At 37.5% G+C, this 23193-nt stretch overlaps 1 pseudogene; it reads left to right on the forward strand.

Annotated features, from left to right (window-relative positions):
• The first annotated feature begins 420 nt into the window (after window positions 1-420).
• On the forward strand, window positions 421-10322 carry LOC109375419 (aldehyde dehydrogenase, mitochondrial-like; annotated as a pseudogene).
• The last annotated feature ends 12871 nt before the right edge of the window (window positions 10323-23193 follow it).

Raw genomic sequence — 23193 nt, forward strand, 5'->3', positions numbered from 1 at the left:
TGGCAGGGCGGCACTCCTCTAGAGACTCCAAGGAAGAATTTCTCCCTTTTCTCTTCCAGCTGCTGTGGATGAAGGCATTCCTTGGCTTGTGACCACATCACTCCAATCTCTGCTTCTGCGGTCACATTACCTTCTCCCCTTCCATCTGTGGGAAATCTCCCTATACTTACCTATGGCAACGATATGTAGAATTACATTTAGTTCGCGCCCAGATAAATGAGGACAATCTCCACATCTCAAAACCCTTAATCATCTTCAAAGTCCTTTTTTTTTTCCATATAAAGTAACACAGATTCCAGAGATTAGGATGTGGATATTTTGGGGGCAGGGGAATTATTCAGTTTACTACAATGGGATAGACACCAGATGTAACACACACTGGTAAAATGTCATTTAAAATTTTTAACAAACTACTGAAAAATGAGACTGGGCTACCAGGAAGATTTAGAAACCTGGGGAGCCCCAGACCCAAAGGGAATCCTCAACACTCAGTACCTTCCCACCCTCCTGTGCTCACGGGAGATAATGGGACAGGGCAAGAGCCCTGAGAACACTCGTGTGGGTGAGAGGCAGGGGGAGGCATTGCCATCCTGCAGGGAAGGCACAAAGTACCCTTCCCATCCTTCTCTCTCTCTCCCACGGAAAAGAGTCTTAATCCACTGGGGCAAGGGCACGGGTGAAGACTCCTTACAGCTGAGAAAAGAGAGCAGAAATAAGAAAGAAACCTCAGGGCTTGTGATAAAGACAGGTATGTATCCTGGATTTGGAATATAGAATCTTGTACACCTGAGGGAGTTGAAGAATTCCTGAAAGGGCCCCCAGTCTTGACAACCCATAGACACTGCACCTGCTTAAGTCTGAGGCTGAATCAGAACAACAAAGAATGTTCCTGGACCCGCCAGCAGTCTACAGCTAAATGAGAACCAGAACAGAAAGAACTGTGCTCTGAGGCACAAGTACAAAGGGAAGACCCGAAACTGAGGATAGAGTACACATTGAGAGGAATCTTCTGTCACAGCAGCCACCACTGGAAACACAAACTGACACTCACATAATTTGAAGCCTATGGTATACAAGAGTAACCATAGCAACAGCATTCCCCAAACCAGCTCAAGTCCTGAGTAGACTAACTCAATACCTACCCACACTAAAGTCCTAGCAAAAGGTAAATAAGTTTACCATTTTCTTAACAAACATAAATTAATGTTACTAACAAAGTTATTTTTGCTGTAATAAGCCAGTGGTTATTTTCTGATTTATAAATAATTAAAAGAATAGAGCAAGCATTCTGATTCATCTATAAAATATAGTATCATTAATTGAAATATGGTGAAGGGCATTTGTAGCTTAACACATCACAATACTAGTGCCTAATAAGTTAGGGCAAAGAAATCTTGTAATTATAAAGATGGCCTAGTTTCACATTCTGTAGATTTTATACTTGCTCAAAAATCATTGGTTAAAATAGCAAACATAAAATTATTTTGTCACTTCACATTGTAAGTGAAAAGTTTATCATGTGAATATAAGCATATGCATATAGTAGTCTAGCATTTTCATGAAAGCATAATATCCATCTTATAAACATAAAGGAAAGCTCTGATTAGTCACATCACAGTGTAGGAAAAGACACACCATTTTAGGAGAAAGGTTGCATTTCACTCTCATATTGCAAAAGATCGATAAATGTCTTTGTGAAATGTAGTAAAAGCTTATCAAAAGCAACAGATTATTCACACAGAACTTAAGAACTGGTGTTGAAGCCAATTACAGAATACTATGTGAATCCTCTAATTAATGTCAGGCAAGAATGAGCCGAAATGAAATAAGCTAGGTGGCTGGAACTCAAGAGTTAAATACCCAACTTAAGGAAACATTTCCGAGTAATTTAAAAAGAATTCTAGGAGAAGAACATAAAACAGAAGTTCATGTAGCTTTTGAATAACATTATGTCATCAATAACATATACTTGAGAGGGAATTAATATAAAAGCTCAATGAGGGCCGGCCGAGTGGCGCGTTGGTTAAGAACTGGCTTGGGACGCCAGAGGGCCCTGGTTCAGATCCCACATATGAGGGCCAGTGACACTGCCCTCCACAGCTAAGATGCTGAACAACAGCTCAACCTGGAGCTGGGCTGCCCTGAGTCGCTGGCGTAGGCTGCAGCCCCTGTGGCAGTGGGTTGCCATGGGCTACTGTATGTAGCCAGCAGCCAACGTGAGCGGCCAGCAGCCGCAGTGAGCGGCCGTCCGAAGCCGGTGACTGATCTGCCTTGCCCGGGAAGAGCGCAATGATGGTGCCAACTTGGGCCAGTGAAGCAACGTCCTCCACAACTAGATTGAAGAACAAAACAACAGCAATTTGTCTGTTCCCCTTCCCCCAATTCCCCAGCACTGTTCCCATCCCCCCAATTCCCCAATAAAAAAATCTTTAAAAAAAAAAAAGCTCAATGAGTTAATATTTACTGTTTTAAAGAACCTGAAGTATGTATACCAGGAAACATTACAGTAAGTATCCCCATGGATATCTGGATGAAGGAATTTTCAAGGATGGAATTAATCCTCTGTGACAAAAAATGATAACTGATTTTTATAGGAAATTTATTGTAAATTTTGTTGAAAAACTGGTTTTAAACTATACTAGAGCAAAATTAACTGATCTCTAAAGTGAATCCTCCTGCACTTCACTAAAAAAAATCAATGAAGTATGTAAAACTATTTCTAGAGCTTTGGAAAGGGACTAATAAATGTCTTTTTCTTCCCATTAAATCTTTCTAGTATTTAGAAAGTTCTAAATACTAGATCTGCTAAAAAAATGTTCTGATGTCTAGATAACATTTAAAAAAAAAGAAAAAAACTTACTTTTGGAAGTAAAGCTTTCAAAAGTGTTTTATATGCTGGCAATTACTCACTTTTCACAATTGGTGAGAGAACTTCAAATACCTAGAATTTAATTATGACCAATACTTTATATAACATTGATTTAAAGTGTCCTCTTGAGTGTTTTATGAAATGGCCAGCTGTTGTATTCCCTGACTGACGTAAGGTTCTGTGATGTCCAAACTATTTAACTGAATAAAATTGAAATTTCAAATAATCATTTCAACATTTTACTTTCATAATGATGTCGTTATAATTTTTTTTTCTTAAATCATTACCAGATTTAGCATTTCTTTGAAATTATTTTGTGTAATCTTTATTTTAAGATGCAGTAAGTAAAACAGAAAATGCTGGTATTTTGCCTAATGATTTAAAGCCAGTATTAAATACTACCAAAACTACATTATGTCAGTTTTAGTGAAGAATAATAAAACTCATATCCAAATTTTCCAGCATAAACATGTTCTCTTTGTTTGGAAAAATATTTATTTAGTTAAAATGAATCTTTTTCAAACATTTTATCTCTACTGGGAGCTCTCTGAGGGCAGAGATTTCTGCTTAATTTTTTCGCTTCCTACTTTTTTGATATTTCTGGTTTTGTTGCTTACCACCAAGAACAGTGACTAGCATTCAAAAAAAGTTTTGACAAGTGGTTATTGAATACATGAATATAAAAACAACCTTTGAATTTCATTGAAGATGAGGCCTTTGGAAGAGTTAAAAGCAAAAAAAGAGGAATGAGTTCAAATGTAATATATAAGTTAGACATTAAGAGTTGGAATAACAATGTTACACCTTAATTTAATAAACAAACATGTGAATCCAGAATTATCTTTCCAGAGCTCAGAGGTAATCACGAGGCTTCCTTATTTGTTTTACCATAATTATACATTGACTATTCCAGTCAGTAATCCTTCAGTTGTGAAGAACAGAAACCCAAGTTTCTATTCAAATAAAGAGCATATGGGGATAGAGATATTACAACTTTCCAGAGAGAAGTGAACATTGGTGTCTTGGGAAGTGCAGAAATTAAGTTATCTCCTGGGACTTCAACAGCAGAAGCTTATGAAATACACACTCTCTACGCATCCTACTTAGTTTTCTTCAGCCACATTCTGTAATTTGTTTCTTTTCATCTTATTATGACCAGTTCAGCTTTTAATGTCCTGATTCTATACTTCTCAGAAATATTTAGCTCAGCACAGTATACAGATGTCTATCCTGTTCAATCATGCATTCACCCAGATCTAACTTTTAGCTGTTTGGGTCATAGACATACCCATTGTAGTCTCTCACACCACACCAGGCCATTTTTAATACAAGAAAGGAGAAGTCAGTAGTGAGTCAAATTGACTATAACCTAAAATTAAAATCCTCACAATCAATTCTGAACTTCTTAGAATGTCTTCTAATCTACCCTTCATTTTTCATCTTTTGCTGCTCCCCCTCCCTTTTTTTTTCTTTTGAGGCTTAATTCTATGCCTTGACTTTTTATTTCCCTCTGCCTAAAATGCTTATCCTACCACCTAAAAAAATAAAAATCTTATTCATCTTTAAAGTCCTGTGTGAACTGCAATCACTTTTGAATCAGCAAGAAGTCACTTGCCACCTCCACCGGAATCCCTTGGCACCTATTCGTACCACTCATGTAGCTGTTTATGTAGCGGCTACTGCACAGTCTTTTGGTGCTCTTGCCATGGTCCTCATGATAGAACTCCCTGCAGAGGCGCCACTAGAACACAAATCCAGGGACTGGTGTCCATTTGTGCATCTTTACTGTTATTGCTCAAAACTTCATTTTAAAAACTGGTTCTTTATGATTTCCATCTGCTTTTTCTTTATTTTGTCCACCTAATCAACATAACTTTGTCAAAATTAACTTCTATCATGATTATAAGGAACTGACACTACTGGGTATCTTAGGCAATTTGTGCTGCTATAACAAAAACCATAGACTGGGTGGCTTATGAAAAAAACAGAAATTTATTTCTCATAGTTCTAGAGGCTGGGAAGTCCGAGATCAAGGTGTTGGCAGATTTGGTGTCTGGCGGGGCTGGCTTCCTCATTGACAACCATCTTCTCACTGCAACCTTATATGGCAGAAAGGGGCAAGGGAGCTTCCTTGGGTGACTTTTCTAAGGGCACTAATTCTATTCACAATGGTTGTACCTCCCAATGCCATCACATTAAGGGTTAGAAGTTCAATACATTAGTATGACTATGGGGGGTGGGGGCAAACATATTCAATCTGTAGCTTTGGGGTTGCTGACAATACAAGCAGAACACATCTGGTACCCATAAAACGTCACAAAAGAAGAATTACTGACTGGAAACAAATAATTGTGTGCTCAGTAATAAAATAAGAAATCATCAGTTCCAATTACATGATCTTCTCCAAACAACCACAATCCAGATTAAATGAGATGGTCTAACTAAATGAACAGTTTTCTGTTCTTAATATTCAAAAGGGCATTTAAAGCAAAGAAATTTTATTATTATGATTTTCCCTCATGAAGAGTAATGTTCCAGAGACTAACTCATTCAAGATCACTTGTAAAATAATTTTTATATATTAGTAAATATTACTAGTAAAAATAATATTAGTAAAAGAATCATAATAACCTCCAAACTCCAAAATCTAAAAGAAAATGTTTCCTTTCATCTTAAATTTTAACATGGATTTGGTAAATGACACCGATATGGATTTTAAAATGCTCTATTGGTTATTCTTTCAGATTTGAAGCTAAAAGTATATGCCATTAAGATTTCTACTTGTATCTCAAATAAACAAAAAGTAACAGAATGTACCATACCCATCAGTATGACAAAAGCAGTACTCATTTTGAGTCTTCTCCCTTCAACTTTCTTTCAATTTGTGGGGGGTCAGATGTTAAAATGATGAATAATATATGAATAGTTCATTAATACCACATCCTGTACATTTCTGAAAATGAAATTTTTTATTTAACTGAATTTATTACAATAATTGATGCAATATTATTCCATAATGACAGGGAAAGACCACCTACTAAGGTACTTTTAATTCTCCAAATACATTAATCAGTATTTAATAATTATGGACTATGTGAAGATAGATAAGTTGTTTGAAAGAATAAGAATTTTAATTTTTGTTCCTGGCTAGGCATGAAGATAGGCTCTCCTACTCAATAATCATATTCTATTTTAACAAAAATAACACTTTTTTAAAGTTATTAGGATCACTAATAAGTATGACAAAGGAGAAATGGGAAATAAATCAGTACAAAGTTCACAGATCAATAAGAAAAAAATGGGGTTTAACTGGGTTGCAGATACCAATGGCTCACTAAAATTAAGAGACTTAAGTCCTCCACCCAAATTCATGGGAGAGATAAGCTTGATATTCTTACCCTCAGCTAGGAGTTTTCCATGAGGGATAATTGTTTCAAAGTTTGGAAAATCCTTGTTTTTTAACAGAAATAAGCAATATCCTCTACTGAAACAAACATTCACAATTTAGGATATATGGATTCCCAGAGATTAGAACACCAAAATGAAAAGTTACCAATACACAAGGACAAAAGCTTTTTTTAATAAAGGTAAGATGAAGAAGCAACAGATCTAATACTATCTCTAGATATTTAATATACTGGAATTTTTAGAAACAATATGCAATTACTATGTACAAACACAAAAGATGAAAAAAAATGTGTCAGAAAGATGAGACCATAAATGTTGGCCTCAAAAATTAAGAAAATAAACCAATAGAACACAAAAATTTTAAAATACAAAATTGAAAATAACAGGCCAAGGGATCCAATGTTCACTTAAAAAATGATTTAAAAAAATAAAATAATTTTGATCGCTACTGCTAAGGATAGAGAAGCTAGAAAAAATATAAGAACAACAAATGCTTAAGGATATTAGAATGGCAATACAGTAATTCCTGAGCCAACCTTGGGAAAAAAGATAGAGGATCTTAAAATTTGGGGTGACATTAGGCTTATTTGGATTAGTTTATAAGGAAAAGGAAACTAGGAGATTGAACAGCATGTAGGCAGCTCCCGGAGGCTAAGATATCATATATTGGAAACCTCAGGGACTCCTGTGTTTTAGGTAGTGACCCCAAAAAGCTGATAAACAGGATTAGGAGCAAATTAGGACTAAAGCAGCCATAGCATATACTGTTTAAGATATAAACATGGCTTAAAAAATTGTAATCTCTACAACTGGATCAAAAATAAATTTGACTCTTACTAAATATTGCACTTCCCACATATGAAAATGAATGAATTAGACTCTTAAACCTGAAAAAAAAATCTTAAAACTCTAGAAGAACTATAAGAGAATACCTTGATAGCTTCAGGACAAGAAAGGATATATTAAGTAATTTTAAAATTGTACTGATAGTAATAGAAGGGAATAATATATTTTTAAGGATATATTATAATAAAGCAAAAATGTAAACCACAGCACAAATTACTGGCAATAATTGATATCCAAGTTATATACAGAAATCTGTAAATATGCAGGTAAAAGACATAATCTAATAGAAAAAAGACAAAAAGAAACATTTCATGGAAGAAAAAAATATGTTTTAAAATGGCAAAAACATGAAAAAGGATGTTCAACCTCATTAATAATAAGAGAAAACAAGTTAAAACCCTCATTGTGAATAAACCCACACATCAATTTGACAAAAATTTAGTATACTGACAATACCTAATGTGAGGATTTTGAACAAAATGGGATTCTGATTCTTATTTGAGTGTCAAATGGAACTACAACTTTGGAAACTATAGACCACTGTCATGTAAAATTGTGTGACCTTGCATTGTATTTCAAGGTATAGGCACTATAAAACCCCTTTCATGTGAACTGAGAGATATGTAAAAGAATATCCTTAGCAGTACAGTTCTTTAAAGTAAAAAAACTATAAACTATCCAAGTGTTTACAGGTAAGTTAAATAACAAATAAATTATTGTTTACTTAAGCAGCATATTATTAAACAATAGTGGTAATGAATGTATGAGATGCAGCTGAAAAAAATGATGAATGTGATGAATACAAATAAAGCCAAACACAAGCAAGAAAAGTTTGCATTTAGAATAGATTCAAAATTTTTCCTCTGGCTTTCAATTTCAACACATCCTGGTCCCATCTGATACCATTATTCTCATATATAATTGATTGAATGATTGATTTTCTGTCTTCTCCCAGTGGAATTGACATTCCATGAAAATGAAGACTTTTATCTACAATATCTTGTTTAGTAGCAGAGTGACTGACATTGAATGAATCAATACATTATTACATTTAAGTTAATTATAGATCATTATTGCAATTTATTTTCCAGTGCTACACTTTTGAATTTCTGATGGTTATTACAGCTTCTTTGAGTAAAAAATAAATTTCACTGTGGTATACAGTGTTGATGATTTACTTTGTATCCATGTTCTTTCCTCCATATTAAGAGAAACATGATTTACTTAAGGCTCTTACGTACACAGAAAAATATCTAAGCATCTCAGCCCCCTTACAGAACTATGAACAGATGTCACCCTTTTGGCAGCATTTCAGATAAATATTTTCAAGAGGGGCAGACCCTATAGAATATCACATGCCTTTTTTTCCTGTTCTCTATGTTTTCCTGCCTGGAATGCCATCGGAGGACCAGCTACACTGAAACTGTAAGATGGAAAGTCCGACACACACTAAGGATATGTGAACCAGGACGAGAGAAGTTGCTTTGTTCCTGCTGCCAAGCCAGACCTGGGCTTTCGATCTTTTTGCAATATAAGAAAATGTAGCTGCTGGCGCAGTGATCCCCCCGGACCGCTACCCCACATACACTGCCCGCGCCGCCTCGCACTCGCTTCCACGGGGCTCAGGGACCGCCTGGGCCGCTGCCAGCTGTCGGCTGTCACCACCCACACTGTGCCGGCCCCCAACCAGCAGCCCCAGGTCTTCTACAACATCTTCATAAACCATGAATGGCACGATGCTGTCAGCAAGAAAACATTCCCCACCGTCAATCCATCCACCGGGGAAGTCATCTGCCAGGTAGCTGAAGGGGACAAGGATGACGTGGACGGGGCAGTCAAGGCTGCGCGGGCCGCCTTCCAGCCGGGCTCGCCCCGGCGCCGTGTGGACGCGTCGGAAAGCGACCGGCTGCTGAACCGCCTGGCCGACCTGATGGAGCGGGACCGGACCTACCTGGCCGCTTTGGAGACTCTGGATAATGGCAAGCCCTACCTCATCTCCTACCTGGCGGATTTGGACTTGGTCCTTAAATGTCTCTGTTATTATGCCGGCTGGGTGGATACGTACCATGAGAAACCATTCCCGTCGATGGGGACTTCTTCAGTTACACTCGGCAGGAACCTGCGGGGAGTGCGGGCAGGTCATCCAGTGGAACTCCCTGCTCTTGATGCAAGTGTGGAAACTGGGCCCATTCTTGGCGACTGGAAACGTGGTTGTAATGAAGGCGGCCGAGCAGACTCCACTGGCCGCCCTCTACGTGGCCAACCTGATTGAGGAGCCTGGCTTCCCCCCTGGCGTGGTCAATATTGTTCCTGGATTTGGCCCCACAGCTGGGGCTGCCATCCATCGCCTCCCACGAGGATGTGGACAAAGCGGCCTTCACAGGCTCCACTGAGGTTGGCCACCAAATCCAGGTTGCTTCGGGTCACAGTAACCTCAAGAGAGTGACCCTGGAGCTGGCGGGAAAGAGCCCCAACATCGTCATGTCAGATGCTGGCATGGCCTGGGCCATGGAGCAGGTCCCCTGAGCCCTGTTCTTCGACCAGGGCCAGTGCTGCTGTGCGGGCTCCAGGGTCTTTGTGCAGGAGGATGTGTATGCGGAGTTTGTGGAGCGGAGTGTCACCCGGGCCACGTCTCGGGTGGTTGGGAACCCCTTTGACAACCAGACCGAGCAGGGGCCACAGGTGGACGAAACTCAGTTTAAGAAGGTCCTTGGCTATATCAAATCTGGGAAGGAGGAGGGGGCGAAGCTCCTTTGCGGTGGAGGAGTGGCTGCTAACCATGGCTACTTCGTCCAGCCCACTGTGTTTGGAGACGTGCAAGACGGCATGACCATCCCAAAGGAGGAGATCTTTGGGCCAGTGATGCTGATCTGAAGTTCAAGACCATAGAGGAAGTCGTTAGGAGAGCCAACAATTCCAAGTACGGGCTGGCCGCAGCAGTCTTCACAAAGGACTTGGACAAAGCCAATTATCTGTCCTAAGCCACTCCAGGCTGGTACTGTGTGGGTCAACTGCTGTGACGTTTTTGGGGCCCAGCTGCCATTTGGTGGCTGTAAGATGTCTGGGAATGGCCGGGAGCCGGGCGAGTATGGTCTGCAGGTATACACTAAAGTGAAAACTGTCACAGTCAAAGTTCCTCAGAAGAACTCGTAAAGAACCGCGCCAGCTTCCTGACTTATCCAGCGAGACAAAGCTCAACGACTTCAGCAACAAAACCAAGAAGAATGACCCTTGTACTCTAAAAGTCTCAAAAGAGAAATTCTCCCACAAAAATCCCTTGGATCAAGAAGGTCCCAGAATTTGACTTCCTGTTTGGTGGGGGTGGGGCGAAGAGGATATGGGAAGTTTGAAACTGCAATAATACTACTAGCCGTTCAGGGTGATTTTTCAAAAACAGATTCAAATGTCTCATCCCATCCATCTGATACACTTTTGTAACTTGCCCTCATGGGGGGAAGAAAAAGCCATTGTTTCCTACTGTTCTAACATTGAGGTCACAGCTAGCACCTTGTTTTGTATTCTGGACTAAAACTCACTAAAAAACAGTGCTGTTCTTCAAAAAACAAAAAACAAAAAAACAAACAAAAAAACCCCCCAGAAAATAAGCTGCTAAGATCACAGGGAAAAGGTACCTTAGAAAAGAAAACAATATGTGTCACAATTGAAAAGTTTCAACAAAAGGATTGAAAGGTAAATTGATAAGAAAATCTCCAGGAAAATAGAACAAAAAGACATAAAGATCAGAAAGGAAAAAAAAATAGAGGATATTTCTAAGATGTTCAATATGAGACTATGAGGATTTCCAGAACAAAACCTAAATTTACTGTGTGAGAGTAATCAGAAGAAAAATAAATTAGATGTGAGGGACTTACATTTAGCAGTAATCAATGACTGGAAACCTATACCACTGTGCATTTCTTTTAAACTGCAGGAGATTGAACTTACATCACCAGTTTTGACACTTGAGCTCACATTCAGTCATTCTCCTTGTCCACTCACATCTTCACTCTAGTAGCTTGTCTTCTCTTTATTTGATCAGGTCTCAGCCTAATCGATTTACACCACAAATAAATATAAAAGCTGTATATTTTTTTGTAATTATGAGGCTTGGAGCACAACCTTGCAAGTTTTCCCTCTGGTTTTAAACTATTTTTTGTCAGCCAAATATTTGAAAAGCTCAGCATAGTGTCAATACAGTTAACAAACACAAAACCAAAGATTCTGTCTGACCTTGTTTGATATCGTTTTACACTTTTTCTAGTAAGGCAGTTTTTACAACTGAAGTCTGAGGAGATTTAAAGTCATTTTGCACATGCCTGTTTTTCCTGATATCTGCATAAAAATTACAGTTATTACCATCTTCAGAAAACTCTTCTTAGGTGCCATTCATATATTTTTTTTCCTCTTAAAGATTGTAACAAGCACTGAGTGTCATCCCAGAAAATGGTTAACAGCTTAAAGTCACTTCAATTTCACTCCTATCATAGTTTCACTGTATCCTACAAACCCATAGTAATCTCTAGGAGTCCACATTTACTATCATCTTCCAAAGTCATTGCCATTGTCACAATCATCAAATTCCTCTAATTCTAGGGCGAGTAAGCAGATTTTAGTGCAAAAATGCACTCACAGAAATTCACATAAACATCAAATAAGACTAAAAGAAATTAAGATAGTGTGTCTCACTGTCTTGACACCTTCAGAATAGTCCAAGTTTTTTTCACATATCCTTTCTCATACAGACACATGTGCACACACCGGTTCAAATACACACTCTATGAAATCTAGCACCACATCTATGAAATCTCATAGGAAATAGTCAATGCCAAGTAGTTTCATTAAAACTCTGGGCTCATGTTATATATTCAAAGCAGATGAAAAGGAAGATTATCATGACGAAGAGTTTTTCTCTAACCTGTACAAACAGTTACATCATTAATATATATTAAACATATTCTGATCGTTATGCACCACTTTAAGAAGATGGGGAAAAGTTTGGATATTAAAAATACAGGTCATAATTTCCAGGAGCCAAAATTAAACAGTAAATATAAATAAGTGACAAATTAAGCCTACAAAGTGAGCTTGAACTGTATCATCACAGTTTGGATATTTGCATATGTAATTTTATTGATCTAAACTGCATTCCGTCCAACAACCGTATCTTATTTTCTGAACTAGGATGAACTTGCCCATTCAATGTAATGTGATCACCACCAGTTTAAGCTTAGTCCTTCTCATGGTAATATAGTTTTTTTCTGGATCGGTACTCAGACTTTCGTTGTTTTTCCTCATGCCCCTACTCCTTGCTCTGGAATCCATCTTGGAGCCTCATCAGTGGCCACACATTCCATGGGCCATTCCCAGCCAATTACTGAGCACAGCAGGTTTTTTTACTGGGAGACAAGGGGCTCCCTTTAATTCCAATTTTGGCTTGAGGAATCCTGATGTCCTTAGCATACAGGCCTCGGTCTGCACAGCAATCTAGGACTTTTCTACCCAAACTTCCTTTTCTTTCTCCTTTACTTGGGGTCAGATTCACATAGTGACCAAATGGCTTTCCAGTCTCCCAACTTCTTCCTCATTTTCTCTCATGGGTATTTTCCCAGATAAAATCCTGGCACATTGAATCTTGTCTCAATTTTTTCTTCTCTGAGTACCAGGTCCAACACAAAGCTAAATGGAGACCTGTGCTGTTAAAATTAACAGTTAAACATGAAAGAACTAAGTACTATGTTAGGGAAGCAATTTGAGGGAATAAATGTGATAGGTCAAACTATTTTTATTATGTCTCTTTATTTCTTAAATTCATGTGATAGTGCTTTTCCAGGGCGGTATCTATGACAAAGATTCAGATTAGTATTTTAGCTTAAAAGACTAAGAAAATAATTAGACAGACACCTCACTCTTTGGAGAGGTGATCCACTATTGGTCCTGGGTGTCTCTGCACCTTTTTGCTGAGGGTGCCCTACTGCAAGTCTTATTTTTCTACTAACATTAAGTAGTTTCCATAGTTAGTCACATAGGCAGCTAAGTAGGCAAGGACTAAGGGAAAATAAATGTTCTCTCCCTGCAGGGAGGAGGATGGTTTATTTGCTGCTTGTAAGAATGTTTATGCTAGCTCATAACCATGGATGACCCTGGAGGGCATTATGCTAAGTGAAATAAACCAGGCACAGGAAGATAAATACTGCATGATCTCCCATATATGTGGAATCTAAAAATATCAAATGCATAGACGTGGAGAGTGGAACAATGGTTGCCAGAGGCCAGGTGGTGGGGGAAATGAGAAGTTGATCAAAGAATACAAAGTTTTATTTATGCAGGATGAATAATATGATTGTACTTAATAATTCTGTATTGTATACTTGAAATTTGATAAGAGATAGATATTAAATGGCCTCACCACACACACACACACACACACACACACACACACACACCCCTCATAAAACTGAGGTAATGTGTTAATTAACTTGATTGAGTAATCACTTCTCAGTGTATTCATATTTCAAAACATCACATTATACACAAAAATATATACAATTTTTATTTGTCAACTACTCCTCAATAAAGCTGGAAAAGAAAAAATTACTGAGCCCTTGACCCTGTATTCCTCTCCTGTAAGACAGCCCACTGCATGGATAGGTGTCATCTATCCCTCAGTGTCACCCAGTTGGAATTGGGGATCAGAAAGGAAAGACAAATTTACTGACACTGGTTACTGCTCTTGCTGTGGGTAACGATGTCTTGTGTCTTTGCCTCAGGAATTTCATGTCTTCTCTCACCATTTACACATAGTGGCAGGCTTAATTGTTACCTTGCAATTGGAGTAAAATTTCATACCTGTCTCAGTTAGTGACATTCACTACTTCTCTCTTTATAAACCTGTTTCTTTGTGTTCCCTTTATTAGTAAATGGGTGCACTAGTCATTCTACAAAGAAGAAAATTTCTCTAATATCTGAGAACAACAATTGAAGTCCAGTGTAGTGTATAAAGGAAATCAATTAAACACTTTTTTTTTCTTCAGTCAGAAAACACTGTTTTAATTAACTCAATTTAACTGGCTACTATTCGCTGAGGACTCATCCTATAGGATTTAATGAGATACCATTAATGTTCAGGTTATGGTTAGGAGAATAATAATCATGCATTTGAAAAAAATTATAGTCTTGAGTATAACTTCAGTTAATGAGCTGCCTTTTTTATTCCAGTGGTTTCATTCCAATCTTGCAATTTACCTTAATTAAGAATTTGGGACAAATTATAATTTAAAGGGTTTGCACAAATCCAATTTAACTGTTCCGCCCTTGAGTAAGCTTTGTGTGAGCATAGAATCCTGGATATGTGTGCATAAATTCCTCTGTGATAACTTCACAAAATGAAGGGCATTATATAATTATAATCTTCCTGCTGGCGTTTAGCCCATCTTGGTTAAGCTTCAAAGTGTCCAGATGTTTCAGGAAATGCTCAGATAACTAGAGATTACATATAAAAATATCTGTGCCAAATGAAAAGTTAACGTTTTTTCCCAATATCTAAGGAACTTTGTTAATGGCTCATGATAGAACTAAACTCTGCATTGGAAATAGAACTACCAGGTTCTTAAAAGAATTGTAATTCTTTTAAGATCTAGTTTATATAAACTTATACAACCAAAACCCCACTATTTAAAGTATATGGTTTTTTAAAGCATGCAAGTTTTATATCATGTTGAGAAATTATTCTATTTTCCTTTTATATTACTTCCAGCTTAAACATATCATGAAATAACAAAAAACTTGTGTGACCCAGATATACCACTCACACATTATTAATGGTTTAATAGTAGCCTTCAGAAATGCACATTATGTAACACTCATATTCTGAAGAAATGTTCAGATATTCTAAAACTCCACATTTATTTGGGGGGAGAAGATACAAGTAACTGTCATATTTTATATTTCTTTCATGTATTGTCCTTTGTATGTAAATATTTGATTCCTAAAATGTCAGAGAAAAGAAATATGAACCTTAACAAGTGTTGCCTTTAAATGCTCTTTTTTTTTTTTTAAAGATTTTTATTGGGGAATTGGGATGGGAACAGTGCTGGGGAATCGGGGGAAAGGGAACAGACAAGTTGCTGTCCTTTTGTTCTTCAGTCTAGTTGTGGAGGACATTGCTTCACTGGCCCAAGTTGGCACCATCATTGCGCTCTTCCTGGGTGAGGCAGATCAGTCGCTGGCTTCTGGACAGCCGCTCACTGCAGCTGCTGCCGCTCACGCTGGCTGCTGGCTACACACGGTAGCCCATGGCAACCCACTGCCACAGGGGCTGCAGCCTATGCCATCGCTGGCGATTCACGGCAGCCCAGCTCCAGGTTGAGATGTTGTTCAGCATCTTAGCTGTAGAGGGCAGTGTCACTGGCCCTAATATGTGGGATCCGAACCGGGGCCCTCTGGCGTCCCAAGCCAGTTCTTAACCATGGCGCCACTCAGCCGGCCCAAATGCTCTTTTTTCTAAATGCTCTTTTTAATAACTATAATCTGTTAATGGATTACTAGCAAAAACTCCATTACTATAAATAGCAAAACCACTGTCAAAAATAAAAATGAAAGAATAAGTAAATTTCCTGTTGCATGACATGATCAAAATATTTGCTAATTGTTTTAAAATTTTCAAAATGGAAATCATGAGTTTTATAACTAATATTTGCTAGGTGTTTTGGCTGTACTTCATCTCATAAATAGCACACTGGTTTTGCTGAAATGAACTAACTGGTATCTGGTTTCTGCTTTTCAATATTCATATTCCTGATAATGCTTTTTGGTATGGGGACACTTCACATTATATAAAATGTGAGTCTACAATTACAATTAAAATGTACTAAATGTCTCTACATATTAAAATGAGGTAATGGAGAAATAAAAAGACTCTGAGGTTTGAAATTAGATAAATCTAAATTTAAACCTACGAGTGTCATGTAAGAACTACTATGCTAATTTAGGCAAATTACATGGCTTCACTCATTTTTCCACCCTTCTTAGGTGTAAATTAGGCTACTGAGTACTTCCTAGAGTTGTAGAGCGTATAAGAGATACCATGAGTAATGTATCTGTGGGGCCCAGGTGTTAGGGCCTCTCAGTTAGTAAATGTTTACAGGCTTTGGAGACCGGCCTGCCCCTCCCCCTTGGGTAAGATTGGGGTTGGAGGGGAAGAGAAACAACTTGTTGATGCATATTTCAGGATGTTGATTGCTTGTTGGTGTAAGTTTCCTTCCTGCGCATGTGTGCTAGCACCATGCACCTGTTGTTTGTATAAGAGTATAAAACCTGCTTCCATTTTGGATCTCTCTCTCTCTCTGGCCCCGGCCTCAGGTCAATAAAGAGCTTTTGCTGTGTTTATGGCACACAGTCTGCCTCTTGCTTTCTTCCAGCTGGGCATCACACCGAGACGGTCCCTGATTGACAAACTCGGACCCGACAGGATCTATAATGTGCATGGTACATCATAGGTTCTCCATAAAAGATCGCTATTGGTACATTTATGTTATTTATTAAACTACATCCTCTCTATATTATTTGTTTTTTATAGATTAATTTATCAATCAATTTATTGAAAAAAATTCAAAGTTAACTTGATTATACAAATAATTACTTCCTAAAATCATTGCATTGAGTATTTCTTCATTGTTCTTTTTATCATAACTATATTTATATGTATCTGTAATTATTCTTTTTGTTCTTCTAATCCATAAAATATCTATATAAATACAATTTTGCATTTGGACAGAAATTTGAACTTTAATTTTACAGAATATATTCTTATGAACAGAAACATAATTATAGTTTAGAAAAACTATTTAAAATATAATTATTTTGCTGCTTGCACACATATATATCTATTGATGCATCACTGATTTTTTTTTTTTATCATACTCACATTGTGCAACTCAGGCTTAGAACAGTTTAAGTCACTGACACTTTCAACAGATTTTTAAACTCTATTCTAAATTCATTTCTGAAAATTTTTATTATTTCAATTTTTCATTCCAAATTGGATGAGACCCTAGGGTTTCTAGGTAGAAACCCTAGAGACACTGAAGGAGAAACCCAAGTATAGCTGAGAAGGTACAATACCTTCATTGGAAAGATGTTTTCTTGGTGATGGACCTTTAATAAATTGCCTAGAGCAAGAGGGCATGCCAATGTTTCCTGGGGAATTGTGGCCACAAAGAATTACTGATAAGACTAGTGTTTATCTGTCAAGTTTGATGCTCATTCGATCTGAAGCACAAGCAAAATCCTCTGGGCACTATCCCCCCAAATAAGACCAATTCAGAGAAATTTCAATGGATGCTAACATAAGAAAGCAAAGGTAAGATGAGAGAGGCAATAGTAGTGTGGATGACATGACACCCAGAGCAAATGACTCTCCCCTGCTGCCATAAAAACATGTAAACTCTATGTTGTATACAGGTGTCAATGAGAGAACAATTAAGGCGATAAAAGATAAAGAAATCTAAACTTTCCATGAATATCAGTACACAATTTTCAAGTAATTATTTATATACTGAAATAGAAAAATAAAGTATTCATTGTCATCACTTAAGTTCGTGAAATCATCCTAGAAAAAGTGCTACATACTTCACTGCTGAATATCACTATGTTAACCTTTGAAGTGATTCCCTTGGGAAGCTTTGCACCAATGCCAGCCTGTAGTCCACCCTTTGAAGCAATTTTGGAACTATTTTTCTGAAATGGCCATCAGAGTCGTCGTCATATTACCCTTAATGTCCTGAATGTCATCAAAGTGTCCTCCTTGCAATATTTCCTTTATCTTTGGGTAAAGAAAGAAGTCATTAGGAGCCAGATCAGGTGAGTAGGGAGGGTGTTCTAATACAGTTAATTGTTTCCTGGCTAAAAACTCCCTCACAGAGAGTACCTTGTCAGCTGGTGCATTGTAGTGATGCAAGAGCCATGAATTGCTGGCAAAAAGTTTATCGCGTATAACTTTTTCACACAGCCTTTTCAGCACTTCCAAATAGTAAACTTGGTTAGCTGTTTGTCCAGTTGTTACAAAATCATAATGAATAATCCTTCTGATATCAAAAAAGGTTAGCAACATCGTTGCAACAAGTTCACAAACTTAATTGTCAGACCTCGCAAGAATTTCATGGCACTCATGTTTTGGTTAATTATATCTTCAATATAGTTGCATATAACTAGAAGACCATATCCAAATTTTTTTCAAGGCAGTCCTGGTTTATGCCTGTCGTCTCAGGATAAATAATGTTCCCCATTTTATTATCAAAATATCCCGTTTTGGACTATAAATTGTGGTGGGTCCTCTACTCACAGGTTAGTTATGTTTTCTTTGTATTGTGCCTTTATAGTGTTCATACAGCTTATACTTTCATGAGTAATTTAAAATATGTGCTAATTTGGGGTTCATTTTTATTATGATGATAAAAATATTTTCTGTTTAATGCATGATGAATGTATCATACATGTCATTCTTGACCCTGAAAATTATGAAAAATTATTTTGTCTAAAGTTCATTTATCATTTTACTTAAGGTCATTCTACCAGTTTTTAAATTAAACCTATCCATAGCACCATACGAGGAGAATTCCAACAATTACTATAAGGAGTGAGATAGTCTTCTAAAGATGAAACAGATAGTTCTCATCCACTTAACACTGACCCACTCATATCCCCATTGATCTAGCATCTATCTAGGAGCAATCCTATAACTGGAGAAGAAAACACCAAGCTAGTTGCAGCGATTACATTTTTGGCAGTTCTGAAACTTCATTGGTTGACCACTGCTCCCATAAATCAATTCCTGTGGTCCACTATTTTTCATTTCAGCAAATAACAATAAATAAATTCCACTACACAGAAGCATTTTATTTTATGGCAATTGCAAGAGGATGAACAAAACATTTTAGTCACTTAAAGATCTTCATTTTTATCAAAGCTCAGTTACTGTTTCTCAGTAATTATCTTCCCTGATATGAATGTCCAAAATTGAAAGCAAAGAACAGACAACATTAACTAGCCATGTTACCTGACATCTGTGGTAATACTATTTGCCAGGAATTTTTCAAGGGGGTATAATAGATATTGTCATCTGGAACCAAATTGTGTCATCCGCAATGTTCGTCATAATTAAAAAGATTGGTCACAGATGTAAATTGGAGTACACAAGGAAAACAGTAAAAAAACCCAGGTTTTTAGTCATAAATGCAGCTGCACAAAGGATAGGATTCAGGTGGGCATGTATTACGAAGCAAAAACAGCTGCACACCTGCTTCATGCTTTATGAGCATCATGAGTATATTTGATGCTCAATTAAATCATCCTAACTATAATTTAGGGTGCCACCCTCAAGAAAGAATATCTTAACTTTAATTATCTGTCCAAGAGTTACTATTCTGTTTTGCATAGATATGAGCAATCACGTTTAATCATAGCACAACAAACCAATTTTAAAACTGCCTCAAAGACATTTTCTACAATAAACAAAACAGCCATTCAGGCGATGTAATTTTTATCTACCATTATTTTTACAGGAAGCTCTTACCTTGATACATATATACACACAAAAACTAGTGAAATTATCCTATACCAGAGGTAAATGATGAATAGAAGTGGCTCACCACTGTGGAAGTTTTTATTTCATAACAGAAGGAATTTGAACAGTGCATGCATGAAGTGTGTTACTAACATTTACATTGTGTTAGAAGCTATGAGTGATTTACAACTTTTTTTACTTTTCTCCCTAAACCAAGTTTCCTTTCCCTAAGGCTTCACCTTACAGGAGTTATGTAACCCTGGCTAAATTCCTGAATCCCTGTGTCCTCAGTTTCTCATTCATAAAATGAGAATGATGTCTACTTTTTAGGATGATTTTACGGATTTCATTAGTAAATGTAAATGTCCTAGGGTCATGCTTAGCGCATAGTAAGAGATCAATAAATGACAGTTTTGAAGATAAAATAAAGAAATGGACCTTTGCCTAAATTATTTATCTAAAGTACATCCCAGAACAAGATAATTCAAAAGCAAAATTCAAATTAAAGTTTATCATTTTTAGGCTGGTTATAATAAAGGTAATTATAAGATGCTACATTTTTATTTGTAAACTTTTCCTAACTATTTTTAAAACATGAATAATTTACAAAGAGCTTCAATTAACAAAATATATTATTTTAACTGGTATGGAAAACAGACTAACATATGAAAATATAGTAAAAAGCCCAGTGTTACCTTCAGTTATTTGACTTGATTAAATAACTAAGGCTTGGACACTTGAATCACCACGGAGATCCTGAAAGAGGCAATTAAAATCCAGGAAGGTGAAGCATTTCACACAGTCTTCCTGATAGTGCAAACCTGGGTCTAGGTATATATTTCCGATGCCAACTTTTGTGTTTTTGTCCATTTAACTACAGACTTCTCTATTAACCTATATCACACCCCCACTTACATCCCAACAAGAAGGTGCACAGCCCACACCACACACACACACACACACACACACACACACACACACGCACGCACGCACGCACACACACACAGGCACACCCCTTTCCCTCGCACACACATACACACCTGCATTTATGCTCTTGGACTTTTATACACAAGTGTCCTGAGCTATTAATATGTATTATTTCCCTTTGTTACTAGTGATGTAGCTAATACCCAAATTGGCGACCAAATTAGCACCAAAATAGACTCCCTAGTGATTACTAACATGCACTTTTAAAGTAACTGCTTGTAGCCTCCATTCCATAAGATCAAACAAAGATCAAAGACAAGACCTCCTTTCAGGTGATAAAGACAAGTGCTGATTTATCTTCTATTCAGAATGAAAGCTCCTTTCTACCTCAAATGTTTAGTCCTGTACACCAGAGACCCTTCTTAATTTTACAGTAGCCTTAAATCATGCCTTTCAAAAGCTAACATCAAATCATTTTTTTCCTCAATCAGCTTACTTAACTCTCTCCATCGTGAAATGCTGTTCCTACTATAATCTATATTTGCTTAGACTTAAGTGCCTATAATACTTCTTTATGTTTATTTGTTTAGATGTCTGTCTCCCATTCCTAAATAGTAATTCCATTTTATGGACTGCCTGGCTTTGTATGTCCACCATGCAGTGTAGAGTGTGGTACATAAAAAGATGTTTTTGAATGGAAAATGTTTACATGAAAATGTAAATATGGTGTTAAAGAAAATACTTGATATCAAAAATTATATGTAATAAAAAATTTCCTAAAGACATCACATAATGATTTAAACTTTAGTTTCTTCATATGTAAAAAGATAATAGTAGTAATAGAAAGAAGTCTTACATGTTAGTTGTGTTGTTGGAAAATGGGCCCTTTTCGGCGCGAAATCCAGGTCCTTGGCAACTCGAGCAAGGAATTGAATGAGATGCCAGACAAAAGCGCTGAAAAAGTAGTTTATTCGAAAAGATAATACATTTCAAAGAGTAGAAGTAGGCCCGAGCAGTAGAGAATAGCTCAAGGGCCCATTATTAGAAAAGAAATTACATTCCAAAGAGTTTGGAGTAGGCCATGCACAAGGGCGAGGCTCAAAAGGCTTGAAAAGGAATAAGCGGTCAAGAGAGCAGGGCGTCCAAAAAGGTAAAAAAGGAAAAAGACTCGGACTTGGGGTTTTTATCCCTTTTCTAGAATGGGCTGTTCCCCTAAGGGCGTGGGACCACTTGATTAGCACCTGTGATTGACAGGGTGTACTGTGCAGATGCAAGTGACTGGTGTGATCTAGTTGCATCCATTTGTTTTAGGGGCAGATAGTTACAATGAAAAGAAGTTTTGGGTGGAGAGGGGAGGTCCGGGCAGTCATATTCTGTGGGACGTGCAGGAATGCAGAGACCCAACGTCTGCCTCTATCTGCCTACCTAGCCTTCCCCTTGAGAGACGTGATCCCCATGAAATCTCTATGGGAAGCTGAGGGACAGAAGGTCTCTTCTATATTCGCTTCCTGCTGGGCAGGGGCATAGAGCTGTCCCTGCCTATTGGGGGATTCACGGAACTCTCACCCTAGCTGATCTCAGATGAGAGGAAGGGGTCTCAAGCTCCGCCTGGAAGACCGCGTTGGCTTCTTTGGTTGTGACCAGCAATCTTGTTGGGGTGTCCTCTGTATCCCCAAAGTCCCTGAATGAGGAAAAATAGATTTTAATTAATAAATCTGTTAGCTCTCATGAAGCCTGTTGCGGTTCAGCCTGTTACTCAGGTGGTGTCCGTTGTCTGGGCGCAGAATGGGTTTGGCATTTAGCTTACTGGCCGGAGGGACATTAGGAAGCCACAGGCTTTCAAATAGTTATCTGAAGCAGGAGACTTCTATTGTTTAGGATTCAGAAACTGGTTTACAAAGCAATCAATAAGCAGAGGGATAGAATTTTAGGATTCAGGCTATGAGTAATCTTTAGCCTAGGATTTACAAACTGGTTAGAAAAGTAATCAAAGCCAAGGACTAAGAAACTAGGGAGGAAACTCAACATTGCTATACTTAATATTTCTATAGGAAAGAAAACTTAAAATTATTTGGGGTGGAGGGGGCCTCTCTTGGCTGGTAACAGTTGTACAGAACAAAAGGAACATTGTGTAGTAAAACTTGGATAAACTGAATGTCATACAAAGGTGAATTGTTTTTTATAGGTACTTTTTCTTAACCTTTTGAAGGAGAGTTATTTTTCTCTTTAAAATGTAGATCTAATTAATTCCACTTCTTTTGATTCCCCCTGACCCCACACTAGTCCAAGTTATCAGCAACTCTCTAATGATAGAGCATAAGTAGTTAGTTACAGACTGTTACATTCTACTCTAGTTGAGTTGGGAATACCAGAAATGTTGGATACATAGTTCTTTCTCACTAGAAATATTTTTAGTCACGTTTAACTCCCAATCTCTTGCCTCTTTTTATACTACTTTATAGAAGTCTGCATTAGTATTTACCAAATAATTTAGGTGCATAACACCAAACTAAATTCTCTTCATCTATTTTATAAAATTCCTGATGTAGCCAAACACTGGATACTTTCTGCGTTTCCTTGAAAT

This window comes from Hipposideros armiger, unplaced genomic scaffold (genome assembly GCF_001890085.2).
Source record: "Hipposideros armiger isolate ML-2016 unplaced genomic scaffold, ASM189008v1 scaffold_947, whole genome shotgun sequence".
In the NCBI taxonomy this organism is placed as follows: Eukaryota; Metazoa; Chordata; class Mammalia; order Chiroptera; family Hipposideridae; genus Hipposideros; species Hipposideros armiger.